Below are 23,682 nucleotides of genomic sequence, written 5' to 3' on the forward strand. Positions count from 1 at the left end.
AATCATGTGACTTCTAGAATAATCAAATCGGGCTTAGTACATTTTATAAGGGCCACAAAGCAATTATGGATGAAGTCAGAGGGCCGTTGGTAACTTATGACAGCCTCGTTACACATTTTTTTGTTTTTGATTGATGGCTAACTTTTTTTTAAAGTTGTAAGTCAAGGTGACAAGCAGATATTTAATTATTCATATTTGATAACCCCAGAAAAATGCTCATAAATATTGTGTTGCGAGATTAGATAAAATATAGGTTTAGAACACAGGTATCAAACTCAAGGCCCGGGGGCCAGATTTGGCCTGCTACATCATTTTATCTGGCCTGCAAACACCTGAAAATGATGTGTCAATAAAGTACTTCATATTTTCTCACTAAATGTACAAACCCCGTTTCCATATGAGTTGGGAAATTGTGTTAGATGTAAATTTAAACGGAATACAATAATTTGCAAATCCTTTTCAACCCATATTCAATTGAATGCACTACAAAGACAACATATTTGATGTTCAAACTCATACACTTTTTTTTTTTTTTTTGCAAATAATAATTAACTTAGAATTTCATGGCTGCAAGACGTGCCAAAGTAGTTGGGAAAGGGCATGTTCACCACTGTGTTACATGGCCTTTCCTTTTAACAACACTCAGTAAACGTTTGGGAACTGAGGAGACACATTTTCATAATGTGCCACACATTTTCAATGGGAGACAGGTCTGCACTACAGGCAGGCCAGTCTAGTACCCGCACTCTTTTACTATGAAGTCACGTTGATGTAACATGTGGCTTGGCATTGTCTTGCTGAAATAAGCAGGGGCGTCCATGGTAACGTTGCTTGGATGGCAACATATGTTGCTCCAAAACCTGTATGTACCTTTCAGCATTAATATCACCTTCACAGATGTGTAAGTTACCCATGTCTTGGGCACTAATACACCCCCATACCATCACAGATGCTGGCTTTACAACTTTGCGCCTATAACAATCTGGATGGTTCTTTTCCTCTTTGGTCCGGAGGACACAACGTACACAGTTTCCAAAAACAATTTGAAATGTGGACTCGTCAGACCACAGAACACTTTTCCACTTTGTATCAGTCCATCTTAGATGAGCTCAGGCCCAGCGAAGCCGACGGCGTTTCTGGGTGTTGTTGATAAATGGTTTTCGCCTTGCATAGGAGAGTTTTAACTTGCACTTACAGATGTAGTGACCAACTGTAGTTACTGACAGTGGTTTTCTGAAGTGTTCCTGAGCCCATGTAGTGATATCTTTCACACACTGATGTTGCTTGTTGATGCAGTACAGCCTGAGGGATCGAAGGTCACGGGCTTAGCTGCTTACGTGCAGTGATTTCTCCAGATTCTCTGAACCCTTTGATGATATTACGGACCGTAGATGGTGAGATCCCTAAATTCATTGCAATAGCTGGTTGAGAAAGGTTTTTCTTAAACTGTTCAACAATTTGCTAACGCATTTGTTGACAAAGTGGTGACCCTCGCCCCATCCTTGTTTGTGAATGACTGAGCATTTCATGGAATCTACTTTTATACCCAATCATGGCACCCACCTGTTCCCAATTTGCCTGTTCACTTGTGGGATGTTCCAAATAAGTGTTTGATGAGTATTCCTCAACTTTATCAGTATTTATTGCCACCATTCCCAACTTCTTTGTCACGTGTTGTTGGCATCAAATTCAAGTTAATGATTATTTGCAACAAAAAAAAAGTTTATCAGTTTGAACATCAAGTATGTTGTCTTTGTAGCATATTTAAGTGAATATGGGTTAAAAATGATTTGCAAATCCTTGTATTCCGTTTATATTTACATCTAACACAATTTCCCAACTCATATGGAAACGGGGTTTGTAAGTGATTTTTTTCATTTTGACAGAAAAATATATGGGCTATTTGAAATTGCATGCCTTTTAAATAATGCAACAAATATTACAGTATATTATCATACTTTCCAAACATTTTTTGTCTAAATAAAAATAAATACTTAAATATCTGCTTGACTTATGATTTTACTGCAAACTACCCATCAAATTAATAAAAATAACAATACATTTTGGGGTGTTCTTTACAGCATATTACTGTAAATTGAAAAAAACAATTTGCGTTAAAATTCTGTTGACTGAGCTGCCATATTTTTACTGTAAAATATAATTTTTAACGGTGTGTTACTGTAAATGGAAAAGCGATACGTTTTTCACGATAGAAAAACTGGCAGCTAAGTTGCCAGAATAAAAAAAGGAACTTGTACAGTTTTTCCATTCACAATATAATGTAGTAAAAAACAATGTCAATTTAATAGTAAAATTCTGGCAACTAAGCTCCCAGCTTTTTACATAAAAAACAAACAAAACAGTGGTACTGTGTTTATATTTACTGTAAAATGTTGTAAGAAATAAAAAAAACTATTTTACAGTAACATTTTGTAAATGTAAAGTTTTTACTGTAAAATCAAGTCTACTTAAAAATATATATAATTAATAATGAAATCCAGAGGCAAATTCATACATTATTCACTGTTACAAGCGCGGCCCTCTGATGGCAGCTATAATGTGGCCCTCAATGAAAACCAGTTTGACACCCCTGATTTAGAAGATATGCAAATGCTTGCAGTACATTTTTTATATCAAAATTAAAAGAACAAAGTTTTAGTCAAAAAGTGCAATGTTGACGCACATTATTTTGAGCCTTTCGTGGGCCATGTAAAATGACGTGGCGGGCCAGATTTAGCCCGTGGGCCTTGAGTTTGACACGTGTGTTTTAGGGTAATGGGCCTGAGTGAAAATCCAAGGACATAACTAACATGTACATATTAACTTATTTTTTTAGGAAAATAAAGGAGTAAAACAGGATTTTTCTTAAAATTATTTTATTTAGACACAACCCAAAACCAGTGAAGTTGTCACGTTGTGTAAATAAAAACAGAATACAATGATTTGCGAATCCTTTTCAACTTCTATTCAATTGAATAGACTGCAAAGACAAGATATTAACGTTCGAAGTGGAAAACTAAATTTCTTGCAAATATTAGCTCATTTGGAATTTGATGCCTGCAACATGTTTCAAAAAAGAAGGCACAAGTGACAAAAAAGACTGAGAAAGTTGAGAAAATCAAACACTTATTTTGAACATCCCACAGGTGAGCAGGCTAATTGGGAACAGGTGGGTGCCATGATTGGGTATAAAAGCAGCTTCCATGAAATGTTCAGTCATTCACAAACAAGGATGGGGCGAGGGTCACCACTTTGTGAACAAATGTGTGAGCAAATTGTCCAACAGTTTAAGAACAATATTTCTCAACCAGCTATAGCAAGGAATTTAGGGATTTCACCATCTACGGTCTGTGATATCATCAAAAGGTTCGGAGAATCTGGAGAAATCACTGCACGTAAGCGATGATATTACGGACCTTGGATCCCTCAGGCGGTACTGCATCAAAAAGCCACATCAGTGTGTAAAGGATATCACCACATGGGCTCAGGAACACTTCAGAAAACCACTGTCAGTAACTACAGTTGGTCGCAATGTCTGTAAGTGCAAGTTAAAACTACTATGCAAAGCAAAAGCCATTTATCAACAACACCCAGAAACGTCGCCGGCTTCACTGGGCCCGAGCTCATCTATAATGGACTGATGTGGAAAAGTGTTCTGTGGTCTGACGAGTCCACATTTCAAATTGTTTTTGGAAACTGTGGACGTTGTGTCCTCCGGACCAAAGAGGAAAAGAACCATCCGGATTGTTCTAGGCCAGGGGTCGGCAACCTTTACCACTCAAAGAGCCATTTTGGCAAGTTTCACAAATTAAAGAAAGTAATGGGAGCCACAAAAAATTTTTTTAAATGAAAAACACCGCATACAAAGCTTAAACGCTTTGTGCTATGTTACCGGCACCGGCACGCACTTTAATGTGGAAATTATATGTTAGTGCAGCCCGCGAGTTTTGAATGAATGGCGCTTGTTAGCGTCATACTTGCCAACCCTCTCATTTTTCCCGGGAGACTCCCGAATATCAGAGCGTGATGACACTGCATTTGGCGCCCTCTACAGTCTGCCCTAACAGTGTACCTGCTCGACCACACGTAGAAAGCAATTTCAGTTTAATCACGTAAGTGACAGCAAGGCGTACTAACTCAGCAGGCACACATCTTACACTGACGGTACCAATACCCAGAATCCCATGCAGCCCTAACTCTTCCGCTCAACCAACGCACGGAGAGGGGGGGGGGGGGGTTGATGTGTGGGGGGGATTTGGTGGTAGCGGGGGTGTATAATGTAGACCGGAAGAGTTAGGGTTGCATGGGATTCTGGGTAATGGTTGTGTTGTGTTTATGTTGTGTTACGGTGGGATGTTCTCCAGAAATGTGTTTTTCATTCTTTTTTGGTGTAGGTTCACAGTGTGGCGCATATTTGTAACGTAACAATGTTAAAGTTGTTTGATACGGCTACCGTCAGTGTAAGCTGTGTGGCTGATGAGTAAGTATGCTTTGCTGTCTCCTGTGTGCGCAAGTAATAACAACATGCGACATGTGGCTGAACTGGCACGCTGTATGTAAATGCTGTAGAGGGCAATTACTGCAGTGCAATTAGGGCACGCCCTTAATTTAATAATTAGAGTATAAATAGTATTATTCTTTCCCTGGGAGTAATCTATAAGGGACACTGAGATCCATAAATCTCCTGGGAAAATCGGGGGTGTCGGCATGTATGTAGCTGAGCCGCATCAGAGTGGTCAAGGAGCCGCATGCGGCTCCGGAGCCGCGGGTTGCCGACCCCTGTTCTAGGCGCAAAGTGTAAAAGCCAGCATCTGTGATGGTATGGGGGTGTATTAGTGCCCAAGACATGGGTAACTTACACATCTGTGAAGGCATCATTAATGCTGAAAGGTACATACAGGTTTTGGAGCAACATATGTTGCCATCCAAACAACGTTACCATGGACACCCCTGCTTATTTCAGCAAGAGAATACTAAGTCATGTGTTACAGTGTGGCTTCTTAGTAAAAGAGTGAGGGTACTAGACTGGCCTGCCTGTAGTCCAGACATGTCTCCCATTGAAAATGTGTGACGCATTATGAAGCCTAAAATACCACAACGGAGACCGTTGAACAACTTAAGCTGTACATCAAGCAAGAATGGGAAAGGATTACACCTGAAAAGCTTCAAAAATGTGTCTCCTCGTTTACTGAGGGTTATTAAAAGGAAAGGCCATGTAACACAGTGGTAAACATGCCCCTGTGACAACTTTTTTGCAATGTGTTGCTGCCATTAAATTCTAAGTTAATGATTATTTGCCCAAAAAATAAATACGTTTCTCAGTTGGAACATTAAATATCTTGTCTTTGCAGTCTATTCAATTGAATATAAGTTGAAATAGAAAATGGATGGATGGATGGATAAGTTGAAAAGGATTTGCAAATCATTGTATTCCGTTTTTATTTACCATTTACACAACGTGCCAACTTCACTGGCTTTGGGTTTTGTATGTTAAATAAAGTATTACAGACTGTATTTTTTTCCTGGACAGTACCCCCCCCCCTTCCCCTTGCACATTTTGTCCACAGGAGTGAGTGATGGCAGGGTGTGTTTTTCCCTTTCTTTCTAAAACAAGTTGCAGTGCAGGACACTCGCAAAGGAGGCACACAAAGTCTACTTGTAGCGTCTCACCAATAAGTTCTTTATGTGGTTGTTGACTTCAGGCATGGTCCAATACTACTTGTTCACATTTGTACAATAATGCAAATCAACTCAAGTTTCTGTCTTGAGATAAGTCAGGAGAGACAATAATATTTATACTGTGCGGCCACCGCTCAGGAACATTTTCAGACATAGATATGAATGAGTAGATTGACAACACAGGTCTTTGAGCCGCAAGTTTATGGCGACCAGGGGCAAAATGTCTGAACCTTTTGTGGTTTTAGAAGGCAAGACGATTAAAACAAGGATTATTTGATCACTGAGCTGACAGCTACAGTTCTCACATATCTCTGCTTCCATATGTAAATATCTATGCTGTGCGCATTAACATCCAAAAACCGGAAATAGTGCGGTAACCAAAGGAGGAGCATATTAATAATTAAATATAATACATTTACAATATACAAACCCCAAAACCAGTGAAGTTGGCACGTTGTGTAAATGGTAAATAAAAACAGAATACAATGATTTGCAAATCCTTTTCAACTTATATTCAATTGAATAGACTGCAAAGACAAGATATTTAATGTTCCAACTGAGAAATGTAATATTTTTTTGCAAATAATCATTAACTTAGAATTTAATGGCAGCAACACATTGCAAAAAAGTTGTCACAGGGGCATTTTTTTTTACCACTGTGTTACATGGCCTTTCCTTTTAACAACACTCAGTAAACGTTTGGAAACTGGGGAGACACATTTTTGAAGCTTTTCAGGTGGGATTCTTTCCCATTCTTGCTTGATGTACAGCTTAAGTTGTTCAACAGTCCGGGGGTCTCCGTTGTGCTATTTTAGGCTTCATAATGCACCACACATTTTCAATGTGAGACAGGTCTGGGAAAATGTTTCACTCATTTGAGTGGATTATTATTACATGATAAAATCATTCCTCATTGGTGTAGCATATAGGCATACCTTGGTAAAATGTCTGCTCTTTAGTTTTGGGCGTACATTAGGCTGCTAAACTTGCTTTACCTTTTTCCACCAGTATAACCATTGCCAACGTTGGCTGTAGTTGGTTTTAGTCTTTGTTGTCTGATAGTACTGACAATAACCATATGATTGGCATTTGTTGTGATATTGTGACTTTTTCCTGAAAATAGCCTAATTTCTGTGTAAAATGTGTTGGTTAGAGATTTGGTATTGACAAAACGCTTGTCTATTCAGCTATTATGGTCCCAGCACCTCAACCCCTTGCGGAAGTTTGAAGTTCCTTGCGTCAAAGCAAGTTTTAAAATGTTTCACTCATTTGAGTGGATTATTATTACATGATAAAATAATTCCTCATTCGTGTAGCCTATAGGCATACCTTGGTAAAATGTCTCCTCTTTAGTTTTGGGCGTACATTAGGCTGCTAAACATGCTCTACCTTTTTTCACCAGTATAACCATTGCTAGCGTTGGTTGTAGTGGGTTTTAGTCGGTTTTAGTCTTTGTTTTCTGATAGTACTGACAATATGATTGCCATTTGTTGTGATATTTTACGCAGGAATTACGTACTTCTTCTGAAAATATCCTCAATTTCTGTGTAAAATTGAGGATTGAGATTTGGTATTAACAAAACGCTTGTCAATTCAGCTATTAAGGTCCCAGCACCTCAACCCCCTGCGGAAGTTTGAAGTTCCTTGCGTCAAAGCAACTTTTTAAATGTTTCACTCATTTGAGTGGATTATTATTACATGATAAAATAATTCCTCATTCGTGTAGCCTATAGGCAAACCTTGGTAAAATGTCTCCTCTTTAGTTTTGGGCGTACATTAGGCTGCTAAACATGCTCTACCTTTATTCACCAGTATAACCATTGCCAGCGTTAGCTGTAGTTGGTTTTAGTCTTTGTTTTCTGATAGTACTGACAATAACCATATGATTGGCATTTGGTGTGATATTGTGACTTTTTCCTGAAAATAGCCTAATTTCTGTGTAAAATTTGTTGGTTAGAGATTTTTTATTGACAAAACGCTTGTCTATTCAGCTATTATGGTCCCAGCACCTCAACCCCTAGCGGAAGTTTGAAGTTCCTTCCGTCAAAGCAACTTTTTAAATGTTTCACTCATTTGAGTGGATTATTATTACATGATAAAATCATTCCTCATTCGTGTAGCCTATAGGCAAACCTTGGTAAAATGTCTCCTCTTTAGTTTTGGGCGTACATTAGGCTGCTAAACATGCTCTACCTTTATTTATAAGTATAACCATTGCCAGCGTTAGCTGTAGTTGGTTTTAGTCTTTGTTTTCTGATAGTACTGACAATAACCATATGATTGGCATTTGGTGTGATATTGTGACTTTTTCCTGAAAATAGCCTAATTTCTGTGTAAAATGTGTTGGTTAGAGATTTTTTATTGACAAAACGCTTGTCTATTCAGCTATTATGGTCCCAGCACCTCAACCCCTAGCGGAAGTTTGAAGTTCCTTCTGTCAAAGCAACTTTTTAAATGTTTCACTCATTTGAGTGGATTATTATTACATGATAAAATAATTCCTCATTCGTGTAGCCTATAGGCATACCTTGGTAAAATGTCTCCTCTTTAGTTTTGGGCGTACATTAGGCTGCTAAACATGCTCTACCTTTTTTCACCAGTATAACCATTGCTAGCGTTGGTTGTAGTTGGTTTTAGTCTTTGCTTTCTGATAGTACTGGCAATAACCATATGATTGCCATTTGTTGTGATATTGTATGCAATATCACAACAAATGTTCCTATTTTCAGGAAGTACTTCTTCTTGAGAATAGCCTCATTCCTGTGTAAAATGAGATGTGAGATTTGTTATTGACAAAACGCTTGTCTATTCAGCTATTATGGTCCCAGCACCTCAACCCCTAGCAAGAGGCAGTGGAAGTTTGAAGCTCCTTTAAAGGCCTACTGAAACCCACTACTACCGACCACGCAGTCTGATAGTTTATATATCAATGATGAAATCTTAACATTGCAACACATGCCAATACGGCCGGGTTAGATTAGTAAAGTGCAATTTTAAATTTCCCGCAAACTATCCTGCTGAAAACGTCTCGGTATGATGACGTTTGCGCGTGACGTCACGGGTTGTAGCGGACATATTGGGACAGCATTGTGGCCAGCTACTAAGTCGTCTGTTTTCATCGCAAAATTCCACAGTATTCTGGACATCTGTGCTGGTGAATCTTTTGCAATTTGTTTAATGAACAATGAAGACAGCAAAGAAGAAAGCTGTAGGTGGGAAGCGGTGTATTAGCGGCCGGCTGCAGCAACACAACCAGAAGGACTTTGAGTTGGATAGCAGACGCGCTACCGTGAGTACGCAGCTTTGGCTTCCAAACATTTGATCGCTTGCCCGTGCGTGCGTGCCGCTATGTGCATGTCACGTACGTAACTTTGGGGAAATATATGTGCTGTATGAACTTTACGGAGGTGAACGGTACTTTGGGCTGTGGGATTGAGTGTGTTATGCGGGTGTTTGAGTTGTATTGGTGGGTTATATGGACGGGAGTGGGGAGGTGTTTGTTATGCGGATTAATTTGTGGCATATTAAATATAAGCCTGGTTGTGTTGTGGCTAATTGAGTATATATATGTCTTGTGTTTATTTACTGTTTTAGTCATTCCCAGCTGAATATCAGGTCCCACCCGCCTCTCACAGCATCTTCCCTATCTGAATCGCTTCCACTGCCCTCTAATCCTTCACTCTCACTTTCCTCATCCACGAATCTTTCATCCTCGCTCAAATTAATGGGGTAATCGTCGCTTTCTCGGTCCGAATCGCTCTCGCTGCTGGTGGCCATGATTGTAAACAACCTGCGACGTCACGCTACTTCCGGTACAGGCAAGGCTTTTTTTTATCAGCGACCAAAAGTTGCGAACTTTATCGTCGATGTTCTCTACTAAATCCTTTCAGCAAAAATATGGCAATATCGCGAAATGATCAAGTATGACACATAGAATGGATCTGCTATCCCCGTTTAAATAAGAAAATTTCATTTCAGTAGGCCTTTAACGATTCGACGGTTGGCATAGTTTGTTGGATATGTGAGTGTCCAACATTGTGACAACATTTAGAACTCCGAAATGACGACTTCATCGTAGGTCTGCTTTGAAACATTGTTACCAAATGCATAAACAAATCCCAAGCTGAAGCGATGGTATGTAGATAAACTTTTAACTTTTACTTTGATATAAAAAAAAAAAAAATCCTAACAATTGTGTGTAGTGCGGGGGTCGGCAACCCGCGGCTCTAGAGCCGCATGCGGCTCTTTAGCGCCGCCCTAGTGGCTCTCTGGAGATTTTTCAAAAATGTATGAAGAATGGAAAAAGATGAGGGGAAAAAATGTATTTTTTTGTTTTAGTATGGTTTCTGTAGGAGGACAAACATGACACAAACCTCCCTAATTGTTATAAATCACACTGTTTATATTAAACATGCTTCACTCATTCGAGTATTTGGCGAGCGCCGTTTTTTCCTACTTATTTTGGCGGTCCTTTAACTCACCGTATAGTTTGTTTACATGTATAAATTTCTCCGACTTTCTAGGACGTGTTTTATGCCACTTTTTCTGTCTCATTTTGTCCACCACACTTTTAACGTCGTGCGTGAGTGCACAAAGGTGAGTTTTGTTGATGTTATTGACTTGTGTGGAGTGCTAATCAGACATATTTAGTCACTGCATGACTGCAAGCTAATCGATGCTAACATGCTATTTAGGCTAGCGATATGTACATATTGCATCATTATGCCTCATTTGTAGCTATATTTGAGCTCATTTAGTTTCATTTAAGTCCTCTTAATTAAATTTATATCTCATGACACATGTAATATGGCTTTTAATTTTTTGCGGCTCCAGACAGATTTTTTTTTGTATTTTTGGTCCAATATGGCTCTTTCAACATTTTGGGTTGCCGACCCCTGGTGTAGTGTGTTACGACTCGGGATGCGACGGCTATAATCAGACGAGGAATGTGCTTTTTTTTTTTGCTTTTAAAAAGCTGAAGCAGTGGCTGCTGCGAGCCTTAAATAGACACGGCCTTCCCCCATCGACATGTCGGAGGGCTGCTCCGTAGTCTTTATGGCCCGTGGTAGTCAGTCGCTGGAGGAATGTCTCCGAACAGACAGAACCGTCTCTCGGCCGCCACACACGCTGACAGAAGCCACCCTCCGAGTTTAAAGAAGCTTCCTTTGCACTTCAGTCCGGAGGGGCCGGACTCCGGGGGTCCCGCTAAGCACACAAACACACTCGGGGGGGGGCAGGAAAAAATGGCTCCTTACTCAGCATTTCGAGGGCTTTGACGAGGAACCGCAAATTTTTCAACGCTTAAGCAATGGCAAACATGGTAGTGGTTGTGTAACCGTGTTGGATTGTCGTGATCCGGGGCCCCACGGCAAGTCCTTGTCAGGGGTGATCGCCAAAAAGAGCAGCGGGATACAGAAACGCCACAGTGTGGCGGACCGACCGAGGCGGTTACGTAACAGTGAGCTGTGTTTATTCCTTGTGTTGTCTCGCATTGTGTGTATGCGGAGGAAAGTGCAGGACGGGGGGGAGGGGCAGCCCCTGCTCCGGTGGATGTGAAACCCCACGTTTGCCCTGAGATCATATTACTAGAACCCGTAGGTGGAGCAGGAGGGAAGCGATGTGAGCGTGCTCCGCCATGGCCGCAAACTTGTCATAAACAGCCGTCATAAAGCGTGATGTACTTTAGTGCACTACATAATACTACACTGATGCATCGTGTTTTAGTGTACTACATCATACTACACTGATGCATGCTTTGTTCAAAGGGGTTTTAGTGTACAACATAATACTACAGTGATGCATCGTGTTTTAGTGTACTACATCATACTACACTGATGCATCGTGTTTTAGTGTACTACATAATACTACACTGATGCATCGTGTTTTAGTGTACTACATCATACTACACTGATGCATGCTTTGTTCAAAGGGGTTTTAGTGTACAACATAATACTACAGTGATGCATCGTGTTTTAGTGTACTACATCATACTACACTGATGCATCGTGTTTTAGTGTACTACATAATACTACACTGATGCATCGTGTTTTAGTGTACTACATAATACTACACTGATGCATCGTGTTTTAGTGTACTACATAATACTACACTGATGCACGCTTTGTTCAAAGGGGTTTTAGTGTACCACATAATACTACACTGATGCATTGTGTTTTAGTGTACTACATAATACTACACTGATGCATCGTGTTTTAGTGTACTACATAATACTACGCTGATGCATCGTGTTTTAGTGTACTACATAATACTACACTGATGCATGGGGTTTTAGTGTACAACATAATACTACACTGATGCATCGTGTTTTAGTGTACTACATCATACTACACTGATGCATCGTGTTTTAGTGTACAACATAATACTACACTGATGCATCGTGTTTTAGTGTACTACATCATACTACACTGATGCATCGTGTTTAAGTGTACTACATCATACTACACTGATGTATGCTTTGTTCAAAGGGGTTTTACTGCACTACATAATACTACACGGATGCATGGGGTTTTAGTGTACTACATAATACTACACTGATGCATCGTGTTTTAGTGTACTACATCATACTACACTGATGCATGCTTTGTTCAAAGGGGTTTTAGTGTACAACATAATACTACAGTGATGCATCGTGTTTTAGTGTACTACATCATACTACACTGATGCATCGTGTTTTAGTGTACTACATAATACTACACTGATGCATCGTGTTTTAGTGTACTACATCATACTACACTGATGCATGCTTTGTTCAAAGGGGTTTTAGTGTACAACATAATACTACAGTGATGCATCGTGTTTTAGTGTACTACATCATACTACACTGATGCATCGTGTTTTAGTGTACTACATAATACTACACTGATGCATCGTGTTTTAGTGTACTACATAATACTACACTGATGCATCGTGTTTTAGTGTACTACATAATACTACACTGATGCACGCTTTGTTCAAAGGGGTTTTAGTGTACCACATAATACTACACTGATGCATTGTGTTTTAGTGTACTACATAATACTACACTGATGCATCGTGTTTTAGTGTACTACATAATACTACGCTGATGCATCGTGTTTTAGTGTACTACATAATACTACACTGATGCATGGGGTTTTAGTGTACAACATAATACTACACTGATGCATCGTGTTTTAGTGTACTACATCATACTACACTGATGCATCGTGTTTTAGTGTACAACATAATACTACACTGATGCATCGTGTTTTAGTGTACTACATCATACTACACTGATGCATCGTGTTTAAGTGTACTACATCATACTACACTGATGTATGCTTTGTTCAAAGGGGTTTTACTGCACTACATAATACTACACGGATGCATGGGGTTTTAGTGTACTACATAATACTACACTGATGCATGCTTTGTTCAAAGGGGTTTTAGTGTACTACATAATACTACACTGATGCATCGTGTTTTAGTGCACTAGATAATACTACACTGATGCATGCTTTGTTCAAAGGGGTTTTAGTGCACAACATAATACTACACCGATGCATCATGTTTTAGTGTACTAGATAATACTACACTGATGCATGCTTTGTTCAAAGGGGTTTTAGTGCACTACATAGTACTACACTGATGCATCATGTTTTAGTGTACTGATAATATTACACTGATGCATGCTTTGTTCAAAAGGGTTTTAGTGTACTACATAATACTACACTGATGCATGGGGTTTTAGTGTACTACATAATACTACACTGATGCATGCTTTGTTCAAAGGGGTTTTAGTGTACTACATAATACTACACTGATACGTCGTGCTTTAGTGCACTAGATAATACTACACTGATGCATGCTTTGTTCAAAGGGGTTTTAGTGTACTACATAATACTACACTGATGCATTGTGTTTTAGTGTACTACATAATACTACACTGATGCATGGGGTTTTAGTGTACTACATAATACTACACTGATGCATCATGTTTTAGTGTACTAGATAATACTACACTGATGCATGCTTTGTTCAAAGGGGTTTTAGTGTACTACATAATACTACACTGATGCATGCTTTGTTCAAAGGGGTTTTAGTGTACTACATAATACTACACTGATGCATTGTGTTTTAGTGTACTACATAATACTACACTGATGCATGAGGTTTTAGTGTACTACATAATACTACACTGATGCATCATGTTTTAGTGTACTAGATAATACTACACTGATGCATGCTTTGTTCAAAGGGGTTTTAGTGTACTACATAATACTACACTGATGCATGCTTTGTTCAAAGGGGTTTTAGTGCACTACATAGTACTACACTGATGCATCATGTTTTAGTGTACTGATAATATTACACTGATGCATGCTTTGTTCAAAGGGGTTTTAGTGTACTACATAATACTACACTGATGCATGGGGTTTTAGTGTACTAAATAATACTACACTGATGCATGCTTTGTTCAAAGGGGTTTTAGTGCACTACATAGTACTACACTGATGCATCATGTTTTAGTGTACTGATAATATTACACTGATGCATGCTTTATTCAAAGGGGTTTTAGTGTACTACATAATACTACAGTGATGCATCGTGTTTTAGTGTACTACATCATACTACACTGATGCATCGTGTTTTAGTGTACTACATAATACTACACTGATGCATCGTGTTTTAGTGTACTACATCATACTACACTGATGCATCGTGTTTTAGTGTACTACATAATACTACACTGATGCATCGTGTTTTAGTGTACTACATCATACTACACTGATGCATCGTGTTTTAGTGTACTACATAATACTACACTGATGCATCGTGTTTTAGTGTACTACATCATACTACACTGATGCATGGGGTTTTAATGTACTACAAAATACTACAATGATGTGTGCTTTGTTCAAATGAACACTGATGCATGGGGTTTTAGTGCACTACATAATACTACACTGATGTATGCTTTGTTTAAAGGGGTTCCAGTGCACTACATAATACTACACTGATGCATGGGGTTTTAATGTACTACAAAATACTACAATGATGTGTGCTTTGTTCAAAGGAACACTGATGCATGGGGTTTTAGTGCACTACATAATACTACACTGATGTATGCTTTGTTCAAAGGGGTTTTAGTGTACTACATAATACTACACTGATGCATGCTTTGTTCAAAGGGGTTTTAGTGTACTACATAATACTACAGTGATGCATGCTTTGTTCAAAGGGGTTTTAGTGCACTACATAATACTACACTGATGCATCGTGTTTAGTGTACTACATAATACTACACTGATGCACGCTTTGTTCAAAGGGGTTTTAGTGTACTACATAATACTACAGTGATGCATGCTTTGTTCAAATGGGTTTTAGTGCACTAAATAATACTACACTGATGCATGGGGTAGTATTGCATGGGGTTTTAGTGTACTACATAATACTACACTGATGTGTGCTTTGGTCAAAGGGTTTTTATTGTACAACATAATACTACACTGATGCATGGGGTTTTAGTGTACTACGTCATACTACACTGATGTACGCTTTGTTCAAAGGGGTTTTAGTGTACTACATAATAATACACTGCTGTATGCTTTGTTTAAAGGGGTTTTAGTGTACTACATAATACTACACTGATGCATCGTGTTTTAGTGTACTACATAATACTACACTGATGCATGGGGTTTTAGTGTACTACATAATACTACACTGATGCATGGGGTTTTAGTGTACTACATAATACTACACTGATGCATGGGGTTTAGTGTACTACATAATACTACACTGATGTACGCTTTGTTCAAAGGGGTTTTAGTGCACTACATAATACTACACTGATGCATGGAGTTTTAGTGTACTACATAATATTACACTGATGCATGGGGTTTTAGTGCACTACATAATACTACACTGATGTACACTTTGTTCAAAGGGGTTTTAGTGTACTACATAATACTACACTGATAAGTTCTTTGTTCAAAGGGTTTTAGTGCACTACATAATACTACACTGATGTACGCTTTGTTCAAAGGGGTTTTAGTGTACTACATAATACTACACTGTCTGCTTTGTTCAAAGGGGGTTACATAATACTACACTGTTGCATGGGGTTTTAGTGCACTACATAATACTACACTGATGTACGCTTTGTTCAAAGGGGTTTTAGTGTACTACATAATACTACACTGATGCATGGGGTTTTAGTGTACAACATAATACTACACTGATGTACGCTTTGTTCAAAGGGGTTTTAGTGTACAACATAATACTACACTAATGCATGGGGTTTTAGTGTACTACATAATACTACACTGATGTACGCTTTGTTCAAAGGGGTTTTAGTGTACTACATAATACTACACTGTCTGCTTTGTTCAAAGGGGGTTTAGTGCACTACATAATACTACACTGTTGCAAGGGGTTTTAGTGTACTGCATAATACAAAACCCAAAACCAGTGAAGTTGTCACGTTGTGTAAATGGTCAATAAAAACAGAATACAATGATTCTCAAATACTTTTCAACTTATATTCAATTGAATAGACTGCAAAGACAAGATATTTAATGTTCCAACTGGAAAACTTTTTGCAAATATTAGCTGATTTGGAATTTGATGCCTGCAACATGTTTAAAAAAGCTGGCACAAGTGGCAAAAAGGACTGAGAAAGTTGAGGAATGCTCATCAAACACTTATTTGGAACATCCCACAGGTGAACAGGCTAATTGGGAACAGGTGGGTGCCATGATTGGGTATAAAAGCAGCTTCCATGAAATGCTCAGTCATTCACAAACAAGGATGGGGTGAGGGTCACCACTTTGTCAACAAATGCATGGGAAAATTGTTTAAGAACAACATTTCTCAACCAGCTATTGCAAGGAATTTAGGGATTTCACCATCTACGGTCTGTAATATCATCAAAAGGTTCAGAGAATCTGGAGAAATCACTGCATGTAAGCGGCAAGGCTGAAAACCAACATTGAATGCCCGTGACCTTCGATCCCTCAGGCAGTTCTGCATCAAAAAGCAACATCACTGTGTAAAGGATATCACCACATGGGCTCAGGAACACTTCCGAAAACCACTGTCAGTAACTACAGTTGGTCGCTACATCTGTGAGTGCAAGTTAAAACTCTACTAGGCGAATGGCATTTATCAACAACACCCAGCAACACCAGCAACACCTGAGCTCATCTAAGATGGACTGATGTGTAAAAAGTGTAAAAGTGTTCTGTGGTCTACATCTTACTACATCGTACTGTATGATGTATGTTTTCTTCAAAGGGGTTATTAGTTACTGTAACCCTACAGCAGGGATAGTCAACTCGATTGTTTTGGGGGCCGCATTTCCAGAAAGCCGGACCTCCCTTCACTATTAGAATTGGTTTGTAGTCTCAGGAGAACTAGTGTCCACTACAGTAGACATTTGATTTTGGTTTATTCCAGGCGTGTCCAGACTGAGGGGCTGCATTGGGCTAAAAAAAATTGGCCTCGGCCGAAAGCTGATATATGTATGTGTATATATATATGTCTGTGTGTGTTTATATATATATATATATATATATATATATATATATATATATATATATATATATATATATATATATATATATATATATATATATATATATATATATATATATATATATATATATATATATATATATATATATATATATATATACATATATATATATATATATATATATATATATATATATATATATATGTATATATATATATATATATATATATACATATATATATATATATATATATATATATATATACATATATATATATATATATATATATATATATATACATATATATATATATATATACATATATATATATATATATACATATATATATATATATATATATATATATATATATATATATATATATATATATATATATACATATATATATATATATATATATATATATATATATATATATACATATATATATATATATATATATATATATATATATATATATATATATATATATATATATAAAATCATAATTTTTGCGCTTAAGAAACTTCTCTAGGACTTAAGCTCCAGACTTTGTTTGTTTGAGATTGTTATTACTGCCACAAGTGGTAGAAAAGTGTATTACAGTACCGCTGCCGCCCATACGGACCACAGCTGAAAAACACATTTTTTGGCAGCCCAACAAAGGCCCTATCGTAAAGAAATACTGATGTAAATTCTTTGAAACTGACTTCTGAACAACGTTGTAAAATAGTTGTATTTGTAAATTGAGACAACGTTAATGTCTAATGTTGGATTCACGTTGATGGTTGGAAAATGACCAAATTTCAATGGTCAAATCAACGTCACAACCTGACATTGGATAAACGTCGTCAAAAAGCATGTTGTTTCAACGTTGTATTTGTGTTGTGGATTATTGGTTGGAAATGACCAAAATTCAATGGTCAAATCAACGTCAGAACCCAACATTGATTAAACGTCGTCAAAAAGCATGTTGTTTCAACGTTGTATTTGTGTTGTAAAATTTTGGTAAGAAAATGACCAAAAAACAATTAACTCCACATCAGAACCCAACATTGATTAAACATTGTTAAAAAGCATGTTGTTTCAACGTTGTATTTGTGTTGTAGAATATTGGTTGAGGAATGACCAAAATTCAACGGTCAAATCAACACCAGGACCCAACATTGATTAAACGTTGTCAAAAAGCATGCTGTTTCAACGTTGTATTTGTGTTGTAGAATATTGGTTGGGAAATGACCAAAATTCAAAGGTCAAATCAACAGAACACAACATTGAATAAACGTCGTTAAAAAGCATGTTGTATTTGTGTTGTAGAATATTGGTTGGAAAATGATCAAAATTCAATGGTCAAATCAACGACAGAGTCCAACATTGATTAAACTGTCAAAAAGCATGTTGTTTCAATGTTTTATTTGTGTTGTAGAATATTGGTTAGAATATGACCAAAATTCCACGGTCAAATCAACATCAGAACCTAACATTGAATGAATGTCGTCAAAAAACATCTTGTTTCAACGTTGTATTTGTGTTGTAGAATATTTGTTGGGAAATGACCAAAATTCAATGGTCAAATCAACAGAACACAACATTGAATAAACGTAGTCAAAAAGCAGGTTGTATTTGTGTTGTAGAATATTGGTTGGAAAATGACCAAAATTCAATGGTCAAATCAACGTCATAACCTAACATTGAATGAATGTCGTCAAAAAACATCTTGTTTCAATGTTGTATTTGTGTTGTAGAATATTGGTTGGAAAATGACCAAAATTCAATGGTCAAATCAACGAGAGTCCAACATTGGTTGAACGCGTTAAAAAGTATGTTGTTATAACGTTGTATTTGTGTTGTAGAATATTGGTTGGAAAATTACCAAAATTCAACGGTCAAATCAACGTCACAACCTGACATTGATTAAACGTAGTTAAAAAGCATGTTGTTTCAACGTTACGTTTGAGTTGCAAAATTCCAGGAATATTCAAAGTTGGAAACTTTCCATGGGAATATATGGGAATTAACGGGAATTAATGGGAATAAACATTGAATGCAACATGCTAGATCTTGCAGCATGATTATTAAGGTAAAACAACCTGATTTAATGCAAATTCAGTAGAATTTCAACCCTGCGCTGTGCATTCCTCCATCACATGTGCAGTGCATTCTTCCATCACATGCACAGATAATTGGTAATTTTCCGGAAATTTACGGGAAACTTTCCACCCCTTTGCAAACCCTAGTCAGGACCTAATTCAACAAGTTGTCAACGTTGTCTTCATGTCCTGTGCCTGCTGGGGCCTCTCATCGACCTTTCTTTGAATGCTACGTCAAGTTTTCCGTTTACGAGGCACGGCCTACCATTTTGGATTTATGCCTTATCTTTGTAGATTAAAAGTCTCCTACCTGCACGTTGCTTCTCCCACCTGTCTTCCCGCATCCTTGAATCCTGTAACTACTTGGTATCTGATCGTTACCTTAATTTGTGGTATCATCCAAAACTAATGTAAAGTATCCAAACAACAGAAGAATAAGTGATTATTACGTTTTAACAGAAGTGTAAATAGAACATGTTGAAACAGAAAATAAGCAGATATTAACAGTAAATTAATTAGTGGATTGATAATCAATTTTTACAGTTTGTCCTTTATAATGTTGACAAAATAATAGAATGATAAATGACACAATATGTTACTGCATACGTCAGCAGACTAATTAAGAGCATTTGTTTGTTTACTTACTACTAAAAGACAAGTTGTCTAGTATGTCCACTATTTTATTTAAGGACAAAATTGCAATAATAAACATATGTTTAATTTACTGTAAGATTTGTTGTTAAAAATAGCCAAACATTCCATTTTTTTGTGGTGCCCTTTATTTAGAAAAGTATCAAAATGTATTTCAATATATTGTCTCAATACCAATATTATGGTACCGGTACCAAAATATTGGTATCGGGACAACCCTACTGTGAATACATTCAGCTATTTTCCGAGATTGACATCACAGTAGTAACACTTCTGCACTCTGACTATATTATTAGATCAGTCACACTGGAAATATGCAAACATTGGAAAGAGATGTGCTGTTTATCATTCACAATCCTTATGTAAGACAAGAACACATCTGCTTGGCTTTTTTTATGCATTTGAAATCATAAATAAATATCTAACAATTGAGTCAACAAGTGGAGGGTCCTCTCTATACTCTCTCTTAAAACATCCAGAAAGCACCAACAATACTCCATTTACACGTCGTGACCTGAAAATGTACTAAATATGAGTGATATTGTTATTATAAGCGCTAACGCAGACGGACTATTTTGTCAGCGTTTTGATAGCAGTAAGCTAATACTAGCTTACGCTGCTATTGTCGACACACTGAGCCGACGGCTGCTTCTGCTTCATCTCAAACTTGTTAAAAGTAAATTCTACATTATAATTCGTGCATCTCTCACCTGGTAGTAGACAAATGTGGCCATGGACCAACAGGCTGCTTTCTGCAGGAACTTTTTTTTTAACCCTTTGCCAGGATTGCGATTGAATCTTCATCTAAACATAATTATGTGAGCGTCCCGTCGGTCGGCATCCTAGCGAGAGTTGAAATATTGCAGTAAATGTTTGTTCTATTATGGTGTGTTATTGTTAGTTTGTATGTTTAGCACCTAGCAATGCTGCTAATGCTATAATATAACAGTAAAGCTGCATCCAGGTAGCAGTTGGCTTCTAAAATGTATCACTCATCCTCTTTGTGTTCGGGCTCAAAAATATAAGGTCTTGAATCATAATTTCTGTCATGATCCGTGGTCCGGATCATGTTTTGGTTATGTTCTGTTAGTTTTAGACTCCATAGTTCCTGTTTTTGTGTGCAACCGTGTTTGTTTTAGTTACCATGGCGACTTATGATTTTCACCTGCCTCTGGTGTTCGGGACACGCACCTGTTTCCAATCAAGGGACATGATTTTTGCCGTTTAGTCGTCCTGGCGTCATTATTGGTTTCATGCCACAGTTTCATGTTGTTCTATGCCATAGTTCATGTTAGTTGTTTCATGCCACAGTTTCATTGTTGTTCCATGCCATAGTTATGTTAGTTGTTTGTTTCTTGCTATGCTATAGTTTATGCTAGTTGTTTGCTTCACGCTATTGTCACGCAACCCTCCACATAAGTCTTGTTTATTTCATAATTTCTTTTATGTTAATGTATTATTATTTAATATATATTATTGTTTTAGTTGCTTAAGAGATATTCCTGCCTCTGAATTTGCTCATTGCTATTTTTATGTTTTTGTGCATTATTTGTTGCCGTCATCATTAAACGAACAGGTTACTCATCAGTTACTCAGTACTTGAGTAGTTTTTTCATAACATACTTTTTACTTTTACTCAAGTAAATATTTGGGTGACTACTCCTTACTTTTACTTGAGTAATAAATCTCTAAAGTAACAGTACTCTTACTTGAGTACAATTTCTGGCTACTCTACCCACCTCTGCCAGAAAGTAAACACAAGAATAATACAAAACTCAAAACCAAAGACACACAGTATTTAGGGCGCATTAAAGGAGTCATATATATATATTTTTTTCTAAATGTAAAAGACTTCCTTGTGGTCTACATAACATGTGATGGTGGTTCTTTGGTCAAAATGTTGCATAGATGATGTTTTACAGATCATCTTTAAGTCGCTTTCTGACAGTGGCTTCAGGATGCGCCGTTTTGTGGGTGGTCTTATTTACGTGGCTCACCTTCGAAAAGCGTCTTCTCCCCGTCATCTTTGTTGTAGCGGTGTAGCGTGCAAGGACGGGAGTGGAAGAATTAAGTTTCAAAAGATGGCGCTAACTGTTTTAATGACATTCAGACTTTACTTAAAAGCAAGCATCTCCTCATCCGGACACAACAACAACGCCGGAAATGTGTCCCGTGAAAAACCGTCCGACCAGAACTCTCTAATAACTAAAGTTCCTTGGGTGAATAATACTAACTCACTACACCGGTATGTTTTAGCGCTTTCATGGCGAGTTTACCGACAGATATAAGAACTTTACACTACTTTATATTAGAAATGGCAACAGCGGAGGATGAATGTCCCATAACAAGAAGATAGAGAAAAAGAAGAAGCTTATCGACTACGGTGTCTCCACGGAATACAAAGGCGGACACGTCCAATTTTTCCGGATTTATGCAGATCCCAAATACAGATCAGCAGGTACCAGAAGGTAAGAGAATTTGCATAACATTGCGAAACAAAACGCCAGGTAATATGTCTTACCTTATACATACACCATAATAATGCTTGTTTGTTTACCTACTCAGTAGCCTAGTGGTTAGAGTGTCCGCCCTGAGATCGGTAGGTTGTGAGTTCAAACCCCGGCCGAGTCATACCAAAGACCATAAAAAATGGGACCCCTCCCTGCTTGGCACTCAGCATCAAGGGTTAGAATTGGGGGTTAAAGGCCTTCTGAAACCTACTACTACCGACCACACAGTCTGATAGTTTATATATCAATGATGAAATCTTAACATTGCAACACATGCCAATACGGCCGGGTTAACTTATAAAGTGACTTTTAAAACTTCCCGGGAAATATCCGGCTGAAACGTCGCGGTATGATGACGTATGCGCGTGACGAAGTCAGAGTAACGGAAGTTATGGTACCCGTAGAATCCTATACAAAAAGCTCTGTTTTCATTTAATAATTCCACAGTATTTTGGACATCTTTTGCAATTTGTTTAATGAACAATGAAGGCTGCAAAGAAGACAGTTGTAGGTGGGATCGGTGTATTAGCAGCGGACTACAGCAACACAACCAGGAGGACTTTGTTGGAGCGCTAGCCGCGCTAGCCGCCGACCTCACCTTGACTTCCTACGTCTCCGGGCCGCCAAACGCATCGGGTGAAGTCCTTCGTCCTTCTGCCGATCGCTGGAACGCAGGTGAGCACGGGTGTTGATGAGTAGATGAGGGCTGGCTGGCGTAGGTGGAGAGCTAATGTTTTTAGCATAGCTCTGTGAGGTCCCGTTGCTAAGTTGCTAAGTTAGCTTCAATGGCGTCGTTAGCACAGCATTGTTAACCTTCGCCAGCCTGGAAAGCATTAACCGTGTATTTACATGTCCACGGTTTAATAGTATTGTTGATTTTCTATCTATCCTTCCTTCTATCCTTTATTTTTTTGTTTCTATATGCAGTTAAAGCACGATGCTATCACGTTAGCTCATAGCTAAAGCATTTCGCCGATGTATTGTCGTGGAGATAAAAGGCACTGAATGTCCATTTCGCGTTCTCGACTCTCATTTTCAAGAGGATATAGTATCCGAGGTGGTTTAAAATACAAATCCGTGATCCACAATAAAAAAAGGAGAGTGTGGAATCCAATGAGCCAGCTTGTACCTAAGTTACGGTCAGAGCGAAAAAAGATACGTCCATCACTGTCTCTCAAGTCCTTCACTGTAACGTTCCTCATCTACGAATCTTTCATCCTCGCTCAAATGAATGGG

The sequence above is a fragment of the Entelurus aequoreus genome, linkage group LG04 (assembly GCF_033978785.1).
Source record: "Entelurus aequoreus isolate RoL-2023_Sb linkage group LG04, RoL_Eaeq_v1.1, whole genome shotgun sequence".
NCBI lineage: Eukaryota > Metazoa > Chordata > Actinopteri > Syngnathiformes > Syngnathidae > Entelurus > Entelurus aequoreus.